General features: G+C 45.5%; 10 non-coding genes across 10 annotated transcripts; all 10 read left to right on the top strand.

Moving 5' to 3' along the window:
* Nucleotides 1-953: 953 nt before the first annotated feature.
* TRNAN-GUU (transfer RNA asparagine (anticodon GUU)) lies at nt 954-1,027 on the top strand. The gene has a single exon. It is a non-coding gene; the product is annotated as a tRNA-Asn (tRNA).
* A 1,686-nt stretch (nt 1,028-2,713) lies between these two features.
* Nucleotides 2,714-2,787, top strand: TRNAN-GUU (transfer RNA asparagine (anticodon GUU)). The gene has a single exon. It is a non-coding gene; the product is annotated as a tRNA-Asn (tRNA).
* A 1,692-nt stretch (nt 2,788-4,479) lies between these two features.
* TRNAN-GUU (transfer RNA asparagine (anticodon GUU)) lies at nt 4,480-4,553 on the top strand. The gene has a single exon. It is a non-coding gene; the product is annotated as a tRNA-Asn (tRNA).
* A 1,688-nt stretch (nt 4,554-6,241) lies between these two features.
* TRNAN-GUU (transfer RNA asparagine (anticodon GUU)) lies at nt 6,242-6,315 on the top strand. Its single transcript has one exon. It is a non-coding gene; the product is annotated as a tRNA-Asn (tRNA).
* Nucleotides 6,316-9,772: 3,457 nt separating this feature from the next.
* On the top strand, nt 9,773-9,846 carry TRNAN-GUU (transfer RNA asparagine (anticodon GUU)). The gene has a single exon. It is a non-coding gene; the product is annotated as a tRNA-Asn (tRNA).
* Nucleotides 9,847-11,530: 1,684 nt separating this feature from the next.
* On the top strand, nt 11,531-11,604 carry TRNAN-GUU (transfer RNA asparagine (anticodon GUU)). The gene has a single exon. It is a non-coding gene; the product is annotated as a tRNA-Asn (tRNA).
* A 1,685-nt stretch (nt 11,605-13,289) lies between these two features.
* Nucleotides 13,290-13,363, top strand: TRNAN-GUU (transfer RNA asparagine (anticodon GUU)). The gene has a single exon. It is a non-coding gene; the product is annotated as a tRNA-Asn (tRNA).
* A 1,685-nt stretch (nt 13,364-15,048) lies between these two features.
* Nucleotides 15,049-15,122, top strand: TRNAN-GUU (transfer RNA asparagine (anticodon GUU)). The gene has a single exon. It is a non-coding gene; the product is annotated as a tRNA-Asn (tRNA).
* A 1,683-nt stretch (nt 15,123-16,805) lies between these two features.
* TRNAN-GUU (transfer RNA asparagine (anticodon GUU)) lies at nt 16,806-16,879 on the top strand. Its single transcript has one exon. It is a non-coding gene; the product is annotated as a tRNA-Asn (tRNA).
* A 1,685-nt stretch (nt 16,880-18,564) lies between these two features.
* TRNAN-GUU (transfer RNA asparagine (anticodon GUU)) lies at nt 18,565-18,638 on the top strand. Its single transcript has one exon. It is a non-coding gene; the product is annotated as a tRNA-Asn (tRNA).
* The last annotated feature ends 418 nt before the right edge of the window (nt 18,639-19,056 follow it).

Raw genomic sequence — 19,056 nt, forward strand, 5'->3', positions numbered from 1 at the left:
AAAAACTCGGCAAACCAAAACTTTGGAGAATACGGGCGTCGATCCCGTTACCTCTCGCATGCTAAGCGAGCGCTCTACCATTTGAGCTAATCCCCCTTCTGGCAGTCCATGTTGGGGTCCATGCTGGTTTCCATGTTGGGGTGCCTGATTCACCACAATTGTGATCATCACATACTTTTCAACCTGTAGCTTTAAGCTTTTTTTTTTTTTTTTTTTTTTTTTTTATTTAAGTGTGGATGTCTTTCTCCCGTAAAAGCAGAAGGAGCGTGGAGCTTACAGGGTGCCGGGTGGTGTAAAAGTATAGGTGAGTCGTTAGTGTACAGAGTGTAGAATTGTGGGAAGAGAAAAGAAATCAGAATGATTTAAATAAGAAAGTCGCAACGTAGAAAAGATGGTCTAGATCCAATGGCCCATTTGGTTGTGGGCCCAAAAGCCTTTGCCTGTGCCACTTTGTTGCAAAGGCGAAAACATGTGGCATGAGAAACTGGGAGGTTGCGTGTATAAAAAGCATAGTCTGAAGGTCGTGAAAATGAGATGGTCAGGGATCGGGGGTCTCTATTCTATTTTTACGAGAAAAACATGTGATTCCGACCGGGGATAATGGCCAAATTGTAACAGGGGGCGTGAGTAAAAGAGAGCACTTAGCAGAGGATGGTTTCGATGCATCGACCACTGGGTTATGGGCCCAGCACGCTTCCGCTGCGCCACTCTGCTGCCATACCTCCAAAAGAGAGGGGTAGCCTATTACCCGCTGACTGTTGTTAAGACGCTAATGTGGAGGCCATCTCTGTGTTGCAATTGTCCATTTGTTGGCGGCTGTAGTTCCACGCAGTTGTTATGTTTTATCATTCTCTTCTTTTTATTGTGTTGATCAGAAGGTCCTCTAAGAAACATACTCCATTTACCATGTTGTGGCTTTTTTACGACTTTAATCAAAGCGGCGGAGCGTGGTTGTCTCTGTGGCGCAATTGGTTAGCGCGTTCGGCTGTTAACCGGAAGGTTGGTGGTTCAAGCCCACCCAGGGACGGCAGTGTCCTCTTTTTGTCTCAGTTGCATGTTACAGAAAATCCTATGGTGCCTCTCAACTTAAAGTTTCGGCCAGAAGAGGAGGGCACCGGTTGTAAGACTATTTCAACATGTACAGTGTGAAAAATTTTGAGAAGAGAAAAAAATCCCAGTGATTTGGATGACATAGTTGCAATGTAGAAAGAATGGTCCAGAGCCTTTGGCCCTCTTTGGTTGTGGGCCTAAATGTCTTTCCATGCGCCACTCTGTTTCAAAGAAGATGACACATGACATGAGAAACTGGGAGGTTCAAGCAAAGCTTGAAGGTTGTGAAAACTTTTTTTTGTCTGATAACCAAAAGGTTGGTGGTTCAAGCCCACCCAGGGATGATTGTACCCTCTTTTTGTTTCAGTTGCATGTCAGAGTTACAGAAAGTCCTACTGTGGCTCTCAACTGAGAGTTTCGGTCGGATGCCCATTTCAAATACCCAACACAAACAAGAGACCCCTCTGAAAATAGATAGAAGACGAGGGCACCGGGAGAGCATTTGTCGACAGGTTGAAACATCATCTATGAGACTAACAAAAGTTCCTTCGAGCCGGAATTGAACCAGCGACCTAAGGATTGCTGATTTTCTACTACAGTCCTCCGCTCTACCAGCTGAGCTATCGAAGGCTTGCTGAGCTGGTTGTCGGGTGCTTCCTAAGCTTGCAAATGAGTTACATGAGTAGGGAAACAGAGGAGAATTGTCCCGCTCTTTGAAAAACTCGGCAAACCAAAACTTTGGAGAATACGGGCGTCGATCCCGTTACCTCTCGCATGCTAAGCGAGCGCTGTACCATTTGAGCTAATCCCCCTTCTGGCAGTCCATGTTGGGGTCCATGCTGGTTTCCATGTTGGGGTGCCTGATTCACCACAATTGTGATCATCACATACTTTTCAACCTGTAGCTTTAAGCTTTTTTTTTTTTTTTTTTTTTATTTAAGTGTGGATGTCTTTCTCCCGTAAAAGCAGAAGGAGCGTGGAGCTTACAGGGTGCCGGGTGGTGTAAAAGTATAGGTGAGTCGTTAGTGTACAGAGTGAAGAATTGTGGGAAGAGAAAAGAAATCAGAATGATTTAAATAAGAAAGTCGCAACGTAGAAAAGATGGTCTAGATCCAATGGCCCATTTGGTTGTGGGCCCAAAAGCCTTTGCCTGTGCCACTTTGTTGCAAAGGCGAAAACATGTGGCATGAGAAACTGGGAGGTTGCGTGTATAAAAAGCATAGTCTGAAGGTCGTGAAAATGAGATGGTCAGGGATCGGGGGTCTCTATTCTATTTTTACGAGAAAAACATGTGATTCCGACCGGGGATAATGGCCAAATTGTAACAGGGGGCGTGAGTAAAAGAGAGCACTTAGCAGAGGATGGTTTCGATGCATCGACCACTGGGTTATGGGCCCAGCACGCTTCCGCTGCGCCACTCTGCTGCCATACCTCCAAAAGAGAGGGGTAGCCTATTACCCGCTGACTGTTGTTAAGACGCTAATGTGGAGGCCATCTCTGTGTTGCAATTGTCCATTTGTTGGCGGCTGTAGTTCCACGCAGTTGTTATGTTTTATCATTCTCTTCTTTTTATTGTGTTGATCAGAAGGTCCTCTAAGAAACATACTCCATTTACCATGTTGTGGCTTTTTTACGACTTTAATCAAAGTGGCAGAGCGTGGTTGTCTCTGTGGCGCAATTGGTTAGCGCGTTCGGCTGTTAACCGGAAGGTTGGTGGTTCAAGCCCACCCAGGGACGGCAGTGTCCTCTTTTTGTCTCAGTTGCATGTTACAGAAAATCCTATGGTGCCTCTCAACTTAAAGTTTCGGCCAGAAGAGGAGGGCACCGGTTGTAAGACTATTTCAACATGTACAGTGTGAAAAATTTTGAGAAGAGAAAAAAATCCCAGTGATTTGGATGACATAGTTGCAATGTAGAAAGAATGGTCCAGAGCCTTTGGCCCTCTTTGGTTGTGGGCCTAAATGTCTTTCCATGCGCCACTCTGTTTCAAAGAAGATGACACATGACATGAGAAACTGGGAGGTTCAAGCAAAGCTTGAAGGTTGTGAAAACTTTTTTTTGTCTGATAACCAAAAGGTTGGTGGTTCAAGCCCACCCAGGGATGATTGTACCCTCTTTTTGTTTCAGTTGCATGTCAGAGTTACAGAAAGTCCTACTGTGGCTCTCAACTGAGAGTTTCGGTCGGATGCCCATTTCAAATACCCAACACAAACAAGAGACCCCTCTGAAAATAGATAGAAGACGAGGGCACCGGGAGAGCATTTGTCGACAGGTTGAAACATCATCTATGAGACTAACAAAAGTTCCTTCGAGCCGGAATTGAACCAGCGACCTAAGGATTGCTGATTTTCTACTACAGTCCTCCGCTCTACCAGCTGAGCTATCGAAGGCTTGCTGAGCTGGTTGTCGGGTGCTTCCTAAGCTTGCAAATGAGTTACATGAGTAGGGAAACAGAGGAGAATTGTCCCGCTCTTTGAAAAACTCGGCAAACCAAAACTTTGGAGAATACGGGCGTCGATCCCGTTACCTCTCGCATGCTAAGCGAGCGCTCTACCATTTGAGCTAATCCCCCTTCTGGCAGTCCATGTTGGGGTCCATGCTGGTTTCCATGTTGGGGTGCCTGATTCACCACAATTGTGATCATCACATACTTTTCAACCTGTAGCTTTAAGCTTTTTTTTTTTTTTTTTTTTTTTTTTTATTTAAGTGTGGATGTCTTTCTCCCGTAAAAGCAGAAGGAGCGTGGAGCTTACAGGGTGCCGGGTGGTGTAAAAGTATAGGTGAGTCGTTAGTGTACAGAGTGAAGAATTGTGGGAAGAGAAAAGAAATCAGAATGATTTAAATAAGAAAGTCGCAACGTAGAAAAGATGGTCTAGATCCAATGGCCCATTTGGTTGTGGGCCCAAAAGCCTTTGCCTGTGCCACTTTGTTGCAAAGGCGAAAACATGTGGCATGAGAAACTGGGAGGTTGCGTGTATAAAAAGCATAGTCTGAAGGTCGTGAAAATGAGATGGTCAGGGATCGGGGGTCTCTATTCTATTTTTACGAGAAAAACATGTGATTCCGACCGGGGATAATGGCCAAATTGTAACAGGGGGCGTGAGTAAAAGAGAGCACTTAGCAGAGGATGGTTTCGATGCATCGACCACTGGGTTATGGGCCCAGCACGCTTCCGCTGCGCCACTCTGCTGCCATACCTCCAAAAGAGAGGGGTAGCCTATTACCCGCTGACTGTTGTTAAGACGCTAATGTGGAGGCCATCTCTGTGTTGCAATTGTCCATTTGTTGGCGGCTGTAGTTCCACGCAGTTGTTATGTTTTATCATTCTCTTCTTTTTATTGTGTTGATCAGAAGGTCCTCTAAGAAACATACTCCATTTACCATGTTGTGGCTTTTTTACGACTTTAATCAAAGTGGCGGAGCGTGGTTGTCTCTGTGGCGCAATTGGTTAGCGCGTTCGGCTGTTAACCGGAAGGTTGGTGGTTCAAGCCCACCCAGGGACGGCAGTGTCCTCTTTTTGTCTCAGTTGCATGTTACAGAAAATCCTATGGTGCCTCTCAACTTAAAGTTTCGGCCAGAAGAGGAGGGCACCGGTTGTAAGACTATTTCAACATGTACAGTGTGAAAAATTTTGAGAAGAGAAAAAAATCCCAGTGATTTGGATGACATAGTTGCAATGTAGAAAGAATGGTCCAGAGCCTTTGGCCCTCTTTGGTTGTGGGCCTAAATGTCTTTCCATGCGCCACTCTGTTTCAAAGAAGATGACACATGACATGAGAAACTGGGAGGTTCAAGCAAAGCTTGAAGGTTGTGAAAACTTTTTTTTGTCTGATAACCAAAAGGTTGGTGGTTCAAGCCCACCCAGGGATGATTGTACCCTCTTTTTGTTTCAGTTGCATGTCAGAGTTACAGAAAGTCCTACTGTGGCTCTCAACTGAGAGTTTCGGTCGGATGCCCATTTCAAATACCCAACACAAACAAGAGACCCCTCTGAAAATAGATAGAAGACGAGGGCACCGGGAGAGCATTTGTCGACAGGTTGAAACATCATCTATGAGACTAACAAAAGTTCCTTCGAGCCGGAATTGAACCAGCGACCTAAGGATTGCTGATTTTCTACTACAGTCCTCCGCTCTACCAGCTGAGCTATCGAAGGCTTGCTGAGCTGGTTGTCGGGTGCTTCCTAAGCTTGCAAATGAGTTACATGAGTAGGGAAACAGAGGAGAATTGTCCCGCTCTTTGAAAAACTCGGCAAACCAAAACTTTGGAGAATACGGGCGTCGATCCCGTTACCTCTCGCATGCTAAGCGAGCGCTCTACCATTTGAGCTAATCCCCCTTCTGGCAGTCCATGTTGGGGTCCATGCTGGTTTCCATGTTGGGGTGCCTGATTCACCACAATTGTGATCATCACATACTTTTCAACCTGTAGCTTTAAGCTTTTTTTTTTTTTTTTTTTTTTTATTTAAGTGTGGATGTCTTTCTCCCGTAAAAGCAGAAGGAGCGTGGAGCTTACAGGGTGCCGGGTGGTGTAAAAGTATAGGTGAGTCGTTAGTGTACAGAGTGAAGAATTGTGGGAAGAGAAAAGAAATCAGAATGATTTAAATAAGAAAGTCGCAACGTAGAAAAGATGGTCTAGATCCAATGGCCCATTTGGTTGTGGGCCCAAAAGCCTTTGCCTGTGCCACTTTGTTGCAAAGGCGAAAACATGTGGCATGAGAAACTGGGAGGTTGCGTCTATAAAAAGCATAGTCTGAAGGTCGTGAAAATGAGATGGTCAGGGATCGGGGGTCTCTATTCTATTTTTACGAGAAAAACATGTGATTCCGACCGGGGATAATGGCCAAATTGTAACAGGGGGCGTGAGTAAAAGAGAGCACTTAGCAGAGGATGGTTTCGATGCATCGACCTCTGGGTTATGGGCCCAGCACGCTTCCGCTGCGCCACTCTGCTGCCATACCTCCAAAAGAGAGGGGTAGCCTATTACCCGCTGACTGTTGTTAAGACGCTAATGTGGAGGCCATCTCTGTGTTGCAATTGTCCATTTGTTGGCGGCTGTAGTTCCACGCAGTTGTTATGTTTTATCATTCTCTTCTTTTTATTGTGTTGATCAGAAGGTCCTCTAAGAAACATACTCCATTTACCATGTTGTGGCTTTTTTACGACTTTAATCAAAGTGGCGGAGCGTGGTTGTCTCTGTGGCGCAATTGGTTAGCGCGTTCGGCTGTTAACCGGAAGGTTGGTGGTTCAAGCCCACCCAGGGACGGCAGTGTCCTCTTTTTGTCTCAGTTGCATGTTACAGAAAATGCTATGGTGCCTCTCAACTTAAAGTTTCGGCCAGAAGAGGAGGGCACCGGTTGTAAGACCATTTCAACATGTACAGTGTGAAAAATTTTGAGAAGAGAAAAAAATCCCAGTGATTTGGATGACATAGTTGCAATGTAGAAAGAATGGTCCAGAGCCTTTGGCCCTCTTTGGTTGTGGGCCTAAATGTCTTTCCATGCGCCACTCTGTTTCAAAGAAGATGACACATGACATGAGAAACTGGGAGGTTCAAGCAAAGCTTGAAGGTTGTGAAAACTTTTTTTTGTCTGATAACCAAAAGGTTGGTGGTTCAAGCCCACCCAGGGATGATTGTACCCTCTTTTTGTTTCAGTTGCATGTCAGAGTTACAGAAAGTCCTACTGTGGCTCTCAACTGAGAGTTTCGGTCGGATGCCCATTTCAAATACCCAACACAAACAAGAGACCCCTCTGAAAATAGATAGAAGACGAGGGCACCGGGAGAGCATTTGTCGACAGGTTGAAACATCATCTATGAGACTAACAAAAGTTCCTTCGAGCCGGAATTGAACCAGCGACCTAAGGATTGCTGATTTTCTACTACAGTCCTCCGCTCTACCAGCTGAGCTATCGAAGGCTTGCCGAGCTGGTTGTCGGGTGCTTCCTAAGCTTGCAAATGAGTTACATGAGTAGGGAAACAGAGGAGAATTGTCCCGCTCTTTGAAAAACTCGGCAAACCAAAACTTTGGAGAATACGGGCGTCGATCCCGTTACCTCTCGCATGCTAAGCGAGCGCTCTACCATTTGAGCTAATCCCCCTTCTGGCAGTCCATGTTGGGGTCCATGCTGGTTTTCATGTTGGGGTGCCTGATTCACCACAATTGTGATCATCACATACTTTTCAACCTGTAGCTTTAAGCTTTTTTTTTTTTTTTTTTTTTTTTTTATTTAAGTGTGGATGTCTTTCTCCCGTAAAAGCAGAAGGAGCGTGGAGCTTACAGGGTGCCGGGTGGTGTAAAAGTATAGGTGAGTCGTTAGTGTACAGAGTGAAGAATTGTGGGAAGAGAAAATAAATCAGAATGATTTAAATAAGAAAGTCGCAACGTAGAAAAGATGGTCTAGATCCAATGGCCCATTTGGTTGTGGGCCCAAAAGCCTTTGCCTGTGCCACTTTGTTGCAAAGGCGAAAACATGTGGCATGAGAAACTGGGAGGTTGCGTGTATAAAAAGCATAGTCTGAAGGTCGTGAAAATGAGATGGTCAGGGATCGGGGGTCTCTATTCTATTTTTACGAGAAAAACATGTGATTCCGACCGGGGATAATGGCCAAATTGTAACAGGGGGCGTGAGTAAAAGAGAGCACTTAGCAGAGGATGGTTTCGATGCATCGACCTCTGGGTTATGGGCCCAGCACGCTTCCGCTGCGCCACTCTGCTGCCATACCTCCAAAAGAGAGGGGTAGCCTATTACCCGCTGACTGTTGTTAAGACGCTAATGTGGAGGCCATCTCTGTGTTGCAATTGTCCATTTGTTGGCGGCTGTAGTTCCACGCAGTTGTTATGTTTTATCATTCTCTTCTTTTTATTGTGTTGATCAGAAGGTCCTCTAAGAAACATACTCCATTTACCATGTTGTGGCTTTTTTACGACTTTAATCAAAGTGGCGGAGCGTGGTTGTCTCTGTGGCGCAATTGGTTAGCGCGTTCGGCTGTTAACCGGAAGGTTGGTGGTTCAAGCCCACCCAGGGATGGCAGTGTCCTCTTTTTGTCTCAGTTGCATGTTACAGAAAATCCTATGGTGCCTCTCAACTTAAAGTTTCGGCCAGAAGAGGAGGGCACCGGTTGTAAGACCATTTCAACATGTACAGTGTGAAAAATTTTGAGAAGAGAAAAAAATCCCAGTGATTTGGATGACATAGTTGCAATGTAGAAAGAATGGTCCAGAGCCTTTGGCCCTCTTTGGTTGTGGGCCTAAATGTCTTTCCATGCGCCACTCTGTTTCAAAGAAGATGACACATGACATGAGAAACTGGGAGGTTCAAGCAAAGCTTGAAGGTTGTGAAAACTTTTTTTTGTCTGATAACCAAAAGGTTGGTGGTTCAAGCCCACCCAGGGATGATTGTACCCTCTTTTTGTTTCAGTTGCATGTCAGAGTTACAGAAAGTCCTACTGTGGCTCTCAACTGAGAGTTTCGGTCGGATGCCCATTTCAAATACCCAACACAAACAAGAGACCCCTCTGAAAATAGATAGAAGACGAGGGCACCGGGAGAGCATTTGTCGACAGGTTGAAACATCATCTATGAGACTAACAAAAGTTCCTTCGAGCCGGAATTGAACCAGCGACCTAAGGATTGCTGATTTTCTACTACAGTCCTCCGCTCTACCAGCTGAGCTATCGAAGGCTTGCCGAGCTGGTTGTCGGGTGCTTCCTAAGCTTGCAAATGAGTTACATGAGTAGGGAAACAGAGGAGAATTGTCCCGCTCTTTGAAAAACTCGGCAAACCAAAACTTTGGAGAATACGGGCGTCGATCCCGTTACCTCTCGCATGCTAAGCGAGCGCTCTACCATTTGAGCTAATCCCCCTTCTGGCAGTCCATGTTGGGGTCCATGCTGGTTTTCATGTTGGGGTGCCTGATTCACCACAATTGTGATCATCACATACTTTTCAACCTGTAGCTTTAAGCTTTTTTTTTTTTTTTTTTTTTTTTTTTATTTAAGTGTGGATGTCTTTCTCCCGTAAAAGCAGAAGGAGCGTGGAGCTTACAGGGTGCCGGGTGGTGTAAAAGTATAGGTGAGTCGTTAGTGTACAGAGTGAAGAATTGTGGGAAGAGAAAATAAATCAGAATGATTTAAATAAGAAAGTCGCAACGTAGAAAAGATGGTCTAGATCCAATGGCCCATTTGGTTGTGGGCCCAAAAGCCTTTGCCTGTGCCACTTTGTTGCAAAGGCGAAAACATGTGGCATGAGAAACTGGGAGGTTGCGTGTATAAAAAGCATAGTCTGAAGGTCGTGAAAATGAGATGGTCAGGGATCGGGGGTCTCTATTCTATTTTTACGAGAAAAACATGTGATTCCGACCGGGGATAATGGCCAAATTGTAACAGGGGGCGTGAGTAAAAGAGAACACTTAGCAGAGGATGGTTTCGATGCATCGACCTCTGGGTTATGGGCCCAGCACGCTTCCGCTGCGCCACTCTGCTGCCATACCTCCAAAAGAGAGGGGTAGCCTATTACCCGCTGACTGTTGTTAAGACGCTAATGTGGAGGCCATCTCTGTGTTGCAATTGTCCATTTGTTGGCGGCTGTAGTTCCACGCAGTTGTTATGTTTTATCATTCTCTTCTTTTTATTGTGTTGATCAGAAGGTCCTCTAAGAAACATACTCCATTTACCATGTTGTGGCTTTTTTACGACTTTAATCAAAGTGGTGGAGCGTGGTTGTCTCTGTGGCGCAATTGGTTAGCGCGTTCGGCTGTTAACCGGAAGGTTGGTGGTTCAAGCCCACCCAGGGACGGCAGTGTCCTCTTTTTGTCTCAGTTGCATGTTACAGAAAATCCTATGGTGCCTCTCAACTTAAAGTTTCGGCCAGAAGAGGAGGGCACCGGTTGTAAGACCATTTCAACATGTACAGTGTGAAAAATTTTGAGAAGAGAAAAAAATCCCAGTGATTTGGATGACATAGTTGCAATGTAGAAAGAATGGTCCAGAGCCTTTGGCCCTCTTTGGTTGTGGGCCTAAATGTCTTTCCATGCGCCACTCTGTTTCAAAGAAGATGACACATGACATGAGAAACTGGGAGGTTCAAGCAAAGCTTGAAGGTTGTGAAAACTTTTTTTTGTCTGATAACCAAAAGGTTGGTGGTTCAAGCCCACCCAGGGATGATTGTACCCTCTTTTTGTTTCAGTTGCATGTCAGAGTTACAGAAAGTCCTACTGTGGCTCTCAACTGAGAGTTTCGGTCGGATGCCCATTTCAAATACCCAACACAAACAAGAGACCCCTCTGAAAATAGATAGAAGACGAGGGCACCGGGAGAGCATTTGTCGACAGGTTGAAACATCATCTATGAGACTAACAAAAGTTCCTTCGAGCCGGAATTGAACCAGCGACCTAAGGATTGCTGATTTTCTACTACAGTCCTCCGCTCTACCAGCTGAGCTATCGAAGGCTTGCTGAGCTGGTTGTCGGGTGCTTCCTAAGCTTGCAAATGAGTTACATGAGTAGGGAAACAGAGGAGAATTGTCCCGCTCTTTGAAAAACTCGGCAAACCAAAACTTTGGAGAATACGGGCGTAGATCCCGTTACCTCTCGCATGCTAAGCGAGCGCTCTACCGTTTGAGCTAATCCCCCTTCTGGCAGTCCATGTTGGGGTCCATGCTGGTTTCCATGTTGGGGTGCCTGATTCACCACAATTGTGATCATCACATACTTTTCAACCTGTAGCTTTAAGCTTTTTTTTTTTTTTTTTTTTTTTAAGTGTGGATGTCTTTCTCCCGTAAAAGCAGAAGGAGCGTGGAGCTTACAGGGTGCCGGGTGGTGTAAAAGTATAGGTGAGTCGTTAGTGTACAGAGTGAAGAATTGTGGGAAGAGAAAAGAAATCAGAATGATTTAAATAAGAAAGTCGCAACGTAGAAAAGATGGTCTAGATCCAATGGCCCATTTGGTTGTGGGCCCAAAAGCCTTTGCCTGTGCCACTTTGTTGCAAAGGCGAAAACATGTGGCATGAGAAACTGGGAGGTTGCGTGTATAAAAAGCATAGTCTGACGGTCGTGAAAATGAGATGGTCAGGGATCGGGGGTCTCTATTCTATTTTTACGAGAAAAACATGTGATTCCGACCGGGGATAATGGCCAAATTGTAACAGGGGGCGTGAGTAAAAGAGAGCACTTAGCAGAGGATGGTTTCGATGCATCGACCTCTGGGTTATGGGCCCAGCACGCTTCCGCTGCGCCACTCTGCTGCCATACCTCCAAAAGAGAGGGGTAGCCTATTACCCGCTGACTGTTGTTAAGACGCTAATGTGGAGGCCATCTCTGTGTTGCAATTGTCCATTTGTTGGCGGCTGTAGTTCCACGCAGTTGTTATGTTTTATCATTCTCTTCTTTTTATTGTGTTGATCAGAAGGTCCTCTAAGAAACATACTCCATTTACCATGTTGTGGCTTTTTTACGACTTTAATCAAAGTGGCGGAGCGTGGTTGTCTCTGTGGCGCAATTGGTTAGCGCGTTCGGCTGTTAACCGGAAGGTTGGTGGTTCAAGCCCACCCAGGGACGGCAGTGTCCTCTTTTTGTCTCAGTTGCATGTTACAGAAAATCCTATGGTGCCTCTCAACTTAAAGTTTCGGCCAGAAGAGGAGGGCACCGGTTGTAAGACCATTTCAACATGTACAGTGTGAAAAATTTTGAGAAGAGAAAAAAATCCCAGTGATATGGATGACATAGTTGCAATGTAGAAAGAATGGTCCAGAGCCTTTGGCCCTCTTTGGTTGTGGGCCTAAATGTCTTTCCATGCGCCACTCTGTTTCAAAGAAGATGACACATGACATGAGAAACTGGGAGGTTCAAGCAAAGCTTGAAGGTTGTGAAAACTTTTTTTTGTCTGATAACCAAAAGGTTGGTGGTTCAAGCCCACCCAGGGATGATTGTACCCTCTTTTTGTTTCAGTTGCATGTCAGAGTTACAGAAAGTCCTACTGTGGCTCTCAACTGAGAGTTTCGGTCGGATGCCCATTTCAAATACCCAACACAAACAAGAGACCCCTCTGAAAATAGATAGAAGACGAGGGCACCGGGAGAGCATTTGTCGACAGGTTGAAACATCATCTATGAGACTAACAAAAGTTCCTTCGAGCCGGAATTGAACCAGCGACCTAAGGATTGCTGATTTTCTACTACAGTCCTCCGCTCTACCAGCTGAGCTATCGAAGGCTTGCCGAGCTGGTTGTCGGGTGCTTCCTAAGCTTGCAAATGAGTTACATGAGTAGGGAAACAGAGGAGAATTGTCCCGCTCTTTGAAAAACTCGGCAAACCAAAACTTTGGAGAATACGGGCGTCGATCCCGTTACCTCTCGCATGCTAAGCGAGCGCTCTACCGTTTGAGCTAATCCCCCTTCTGGCAGTCCATGTTGGGGTCCATGCTGGTTTTCATGTTGGGGTGCCTGATTCACCACAATTGTGATCATCACATACTTTTCAACCTGTAGCTTTAAGCTTTTTTTTTTTTTTTTTTTTATTTAAGTGTGGATGTCTTTCTCCCGTAAAAGCAGAAGGAGCGTGGAGCTTACAGGGTGCCGGGTGGTGTAAAAGTATAGGTGAGTCGTTAGTGTACAGAGTGAAGAATTATGGGAAGAGAAAATAAATCAGAATGATTTAAATAAGAAAGTCGCAACGTAGAAAAGATGGTCTAGATCCAATGGCCCATTTGGTTGTGGGCCCAAAAGCCTTTGCCTGTGCCACTTTGTTGCAAAGGCGAAAACATGTGGCATGAGAAACTGGGAGGTTGCGTGTATAAAAAGCATAGTCTGAAGGTCGTGAAAATGAGATGGTCAGGGATCGGGGGTCTCTATTCTATTTTTACGAGAAAAACATGTGATTCCGACCGGGGATAATGGCCAAATTGTAACAGGGGGCGTGAGTAAAAGAGAGCACTTAGCAGAGGATGGTTTCGATGCATCGACCTCTGGGTTATGGGCCCAGCACGCTTCCGCTGCGCCACTCTGCTGCCATACCTCCAAAAGAGAGGGGTAGCCTATTACCCGCTGACTGTTGTTAAGACGCTAATGTGGAGGCCATCTCTGTGTTGCAATTGTCCATTTGTTGGCGGCTGTAGTTCCACGCAGTTGTTATGTTTTATCATTCTCTTCTTTTTATTGTGTTGATCAGAAGGTCCTCTAAGAAACATACTCCATTTACCATGTTGTGGCTTTTTTACGACTTTAATCAAAGTGGCGGAGCGTGGTTGTCTCTGTGGCGCAATTGGTTAGCGCGTTCGGCTGTTAACCGGAAGGTTGGTGGTTCAAGCCCACCCAGGGACGGCAGTGTCCTCTTTTTGTCTCAGTTGCATGTTACAGAAAATCCTATGGTGCCTCTCAACTTAAAGTTTCGGCCAGAAGAGGAGGGCACCGGTTGTAAGACCATTTCAACATGTACAGTGTGAAAAATTTTGAGAAGAGAAAAAAATCCCAGTGATTTGGATGACATAGTTGCAATGTAGAAAGAATGGTCCAGAGCCTTTGGCCCTCTTTGGTTGTGGGCCTAAATGTCTTTCCATGCGCCACTCTGTTTCAAAGAAGATGACACATGACATGAGAAACTGGGAGGTTCAAGCAAAGCTTGAAGGTTGTGAAAACTTTTTTTTGTCTGATAACCAAAAGGTTGGTGGTTCAAGCCCACCCAGGGATGATTGTACCCTCTTTTTGTTTCAGTTGCATGTCAGAGTTACAGAAAGTCCTACTGTGGCTCTCAACTGAGAGTTTCGGTCGGATGCCCATTTCAAATACCCAACACAAACAAGAGACCCCTCTGAAAATAGATAGAAGACGAGGGCACCGGGAGAGCATTTGTCGACAGGTTGAAACATCATCTATGAGACTAACAAAAGTTCCTTCGAGCCGGAATTGAACCAGCGACCTAAGGATTGCTGATTTTCTACTACAGTCCTCCGCTCTACCAGCTGAGCTATCGAAGGCTTGCCGAGCTGGTTGTCGGGTGCTTCCTAAGCTTGCAAATGAGTTACATGAGTAGGGAAACAGAGGAGAATTGTCCCGCTCTTTGAAAAACTCGGCAAACCAAAACTTTGGAGAATACGGGCGTCGATCCCGTTACCTCTCGCATGCTAAGCGAGCGCTCTACCGTTTGAGCTAATCCCCCTTCTGGCAGTCCATGTTGGGGTCCATGCTGGTTTTCATGTTGGGGTGCCTGATTCACCACAATTGTGATCATCACATACTTTTCAACCTGTAGCTTTAAGCTTTTTTTTTTTTTTTTTTTTATTTAAGTGTGGATGTCTTTCTCCCGTAAAAGCAGAAGGAGCGTGGAGCTTACAGGGTGCCGGGTGGTGTAAAAGTATAGGTGAGTCGTTAGTGTACAGAGTGAAGAATTGTGGGAAGAGAAAATAAATCAGAATGATTTAAATAAGAAAGTCGCAACGTAGAAAAGATGGTCTAGATCCAATGGCCCATTTGGTTGTGGGCCCAAAAGCCTTTGCCTGTGCCACTTTGTTGCAAAGGCGAAAACATGTGGCATGAGAAACTGGGAGGTTGCGTGTATAAAAAGCATAGTCTGAAGGTCGTGAAAATGAGATGGTCAGGGATCGGGGGTCTCTATTCTATTTTTACGAGAAAAACATGTGATTCCGACCGGGGATAATGGCCAAATTGTAACAGGGGGCGTGAGTAAAAGAGAGCACTTAGCAGAGGATGGTTTCGATGCATCGACCTCTGGGTTATGGGCCCAGCACGCTTCCGCTGCGCCACTCTGCTGCCATACCTCCAAAAGAGAGGGGTAGCCTATTACCCGCTGACTGTTGTTAAGACGCTAATGTGGAGGCCATCTCTGTGTTGCAATTGTCCATTTGTTGGCGGCTGTAGTTCCACGCAGTTGTTATGTTTTATCATTCTCTTCTTTTTATTGTGTTGATCAGAAGGTCCTCTAAGAAACATACTCCATTTACCATGTTGTGGCTTTTTTACGACTTTAATCAAAGTGGCGGAGCGTGGTTGTCTCTGTGGCGCAATTGGTTAGCGCGTTCGGCTGTTAACCGGAAGGTTGGTGGTTCAAGCCCACCCAGGGACGGCAGTGTCCTCTTTTTGTCTCAGTTGCATGTTACAGAAAATCCTATGGTGCCTCTCAACTTAAAGTTTCGGCCAGAAGAGGAGGGCACCGGTTGTAAGACCATTTCAACATGTACAGTGTGAAAAATTTTGAGAAGAGAAAAAAATCCCAGTGATTTGGATGACATAGTTGCAATGTAGAAAGAATGGTCCAGAGCCTTTGGCCCTCTTTGGTTGTGGGCCTAAATGTCTTTCCATGCGCCACTCTGTTTCAAAGAAGATGACACATGACATGAGAAACTGGGAGGTTCAAGCAAAGCTTGAAGGTTGTGAAAACTTTTTTTTGTCTGATAACCAAAAGGTTGGTGGTTCAAGCCCACCCAGGGATGATTGTACCCTCTTTTTGTTTCAGTTGCATGTCAGAGTTACAGAAAGTCCTACTGTGGCTCTCAACTGAGAGTTTCGGTCGGATGCCCATTTCAAATACCCAACACAAACAAGAGACCCCTCTGAAAATAGATAGAAGACGAGGGCACCGGGAGAGCATTTGTCGACAGGTTGAAACATCATCTATGAGACTAACAAAAGTTCCTTCGAGCCGGAATTGAACCAGCGACCTAAGGATTGCTGATTTTCTACTACAGTCCTCCGCTCTACCAGCTGAGCTATCGAAGGCTTGCCGAGCTGGTTGTCGGGTGCTTCCTAAGCTTGCAAATGAGTTACATGAGTAGGGAAACAGAGGAGAATTGTCCCGCTCTTTGAAAAACTCGGCAAACCAAAACTTTGGAGAATACGGGCGTCGATCCCGTTACCTCTCGCATGCTAAGCGAGCGCTCTACCATTTGAGCTAATCCCCCTTCTGGCAGTCCATGTTGGGGTCCATGCTGGTTTCCATGTTGGGGTGCCTGATTCACCACAATTGTGATCATCACATACTTTTCAACCTGTAGCTTTAAGCTTTTTTTTTTTTTTTTTTTTTTAAGTGTGGATGTCTTTCTCCCGTAAAAGCAGAAGGAGCGTGGAGCTTACAGGGTGCCGGGTGGTGTAAAAGTATAGGTGAGTCGTTAGTGTACAGAGTGAAGAATTGTGGGAAGAGAAAAGAAATCAGAATGATTTAAATAAGAAAGTCGCAACGTAGAAAAGATGGTCTAGATCCAATGGCCCATTTGGTTGTGGGCCCAAAAGCCTTTGCCTGTGCCACTTTGTTGCAAAGGCGAAAACATGTGGCATGAGAAACTGGGAGGTTGCGTGTATAAAAAGCATAGTCTGAAGGTCGTGAAAATGAGATGGTCAGGGATCGGGGGTCTCTATTCTATTTTTACGAGAAAAACATGTGATTCCGACCGGGGATAATGGCCAAATTGTAACAGGGGGCGTGAGTAAAAGAGAGCACTTAGCAGAGGATGGTTTCGATGCATCGACCTCTGGGTTATGGGCCCAGCACGCTTCCGCTGCACCACTCTGCTGCCATACCTCCAAAAGAGAGGGGTAGCCTATTACCCGCTGACTGTTGTTAAGACGCTAATGTGGAGGCCATCTCTGTGTTGCAATTGTCCATTTGTTGGCGGCTGTAGTTCCACGCAGTTGTTATGTTTTATCATTCTCTTCTTTTTATTGTGTTGATCAGAAGGTCCTCTAAGAAACATACTCCATTTACCATGTTGTGGCTTTTTTACGACTTTAATCAAAGTGGGGGAGCGTGGTTGTCTCTGTGGCGCAATTGGTTAGCGCGTTCGGCTGTTAACCGGAAGGTTGGTGGTTCAAGCCCACCCAGGGACGGCAGTGTCCTCTTTTTGTCTCAGTTGCATGTTACAGAAAATCCTATGGTGCCTCTCAACTTAAAGTTTCGGCCAGAAGAGGAGGGCACCGGTTGTAAGACCATTTCAACATGTACAGTGTGAAAAATTTTGAGAAGAGAAAAAAATCCCAGTGATTTGGATGACATAGTTGCAATGTAGAAAGAATGGTCCAGAGCCTTTGGCCCTCTTTGGTTGTGGGCCTAAATGTCTTTCCATGCGCCACTCTGTTTCAAAGAAGATGACACATGACATGAGAAACTGGGAGGTTCAAGCAAAGCTTGAAGGTTGTGAAAACTTTTTTTTGTCTGATAACCAAAAGGTTGGTGGTTCAAGCCCACCCAGGGATGATTGTACCCTCTTTTTGTTTCAGTTGCATGTCAGAGTTACAGAAAGTCCTACTGTGGCTCTCAACTGAGAGTTTCGGTCGGATGCCCATTTCAAATACCCAACACAAACAAGAGACCCCTCTGAAAATAGATAGAAGACGAGGGCACCGGGAGAGCATTTGTCGACAGGTTGAAACATCATCTATGAGACTAACAAAAGTTCCTTCGAGCCGAAATTGAACCAGCGACCTAAGGATTGCTGATTTTCTACTACAGTCCTCCGCTCTACCAGCTGAGCTATCGAAGGCTTGCCGAGCTGGTTGTCGGGTGCTTCCTAAGCTTGCAAATGAGTTACATGAGTAGGGAAACAGAGGAGAATTGTCCCGCTCTTTGAAAAACTCGGCAAACCAAAACTTTGGAGAATACGGGCGTCGATCCCGTTACCTCTCGCATGCTAAGCGAGCGCTCTACCATTTGAGCTAATCCCCCTTCTGGCAGTCCATGTTGGGGTCCATGCTGGTTTCCATGTTGGGGTGCCTGATTCACCACAATTGTGATCATCACATACTTTTCAACCTGTAGCTTTAAGCTTTTTTTTTTTTTTTTTTTTATTTAAGTGTGGATGTCTTTCTCCCGTAAAAGCAGAAGGAGCGTGGAGCTTACAGGGTGCCGGGTGGTGTAAAAGTATAGGTGAGTCGTTAGTGTACAGAGTGAAGAATTGTGGGAAGAGAAAATAAATCAGAATGATTTAAATAAGAAAGTCGCAACGTAGAAAAGATGGTCTAGATCCAATGGCCCATTTGGTTGTGGGCCCAAAAGCCTTTGCCTGTGCCACTTTGTTGCAAAGGCGAAAACATGTGGCATGAGAAACTGGGAGGTTGCGTGTATAAAAAGCATAGTCTGAAGGTCGTGAAAATGAGATGGTCAGGGATCGGGGGTCTCTATTCTATTTTTACGAGAAAAACATGTGATTCCGACCGGGGATAATGGCCAAATTGTAACAGGGGGCGTGAGTAAAAGAGAGCACTTAGCAGAGGATGGTTTCGATGCATCGACCTCTGGGTTATGGGCCCAGCACGCTTCCGCTGCGCCACTCTGCTGCCATACCTCCAAAAGAGAGGGGTAGCCTATTACCCGCTGACTGTTGTTAAGACGCTAATGTGGAGGCCATCTCTGTGTTGCAATTGTCCATTTGTTGGCGGCTGTAGTTCCACGCAGTTGTTATGTTTTATCATTCTCTTCTTTTTATTGTGTTGATCAGAAGGTCCTCTAAGAAACATACTCCATTTACCATGTTGTGGCTTTTTTACGACTTTAATCAAAGTGGCGGAGCGTGGTTGTCTCTGTGGCGCAATTGGTTAGCGCGTTCGGCTGTTAACCGGAAGGTTGGTGGTTCAAGCCCACCCAGGGACGGCAGTGTCCTCTTTTTGTCTCAGTTGCATGTTACAGAAAATCCTATGGTGCCTCTCAACTTAAAGTTTCGGCCAGAAGAGGAGGGCACCGGTTGTAAGACCATTTCAACATGTACAGTGTGAAAAATTTTGAGAAGAGAAAAAAATCCCAGTGATTTGGATGACATAGTTGCAATGTAGAAAGAATGGTCCAGAGCCTTTGGCCCTCTTTGGTTGTGGGCCTAAATGTCTTTCCATGCGCCACTCTGTTTCAAAGAAGATGACACATGACATGAGAAACTGGGAGGTTCAAGCAAAGCTTGAAGGTTGTGAAAACTTTTTTTTGTCTGATAACCAAAAGGTTGGTGGTTCAAGCCCACCCAGGGATGATTGTACCCTCTTTTTGTTTCAGTTGCATGTCAGAGTTACAGAAAGTCCTA

The sequence above is a fragment of the Rhinoderma darwinii genome, assembly GCF_050947455.1.
Source record: "Rhinoderma darwinii isolate aRhiDar2 chromosome 4 unlocalized genomic scaffold, aRhiDar2.hap1 SUPER_4_unloc_9, whole genome shotgun sequence".
Classification (NCBI taxonomy): Eukaryota; Metazoa; Chordata; class Amphibia; order Anura; family Rhinodermatidae; genus Rhinoderma; species Rhinoderma darwinii.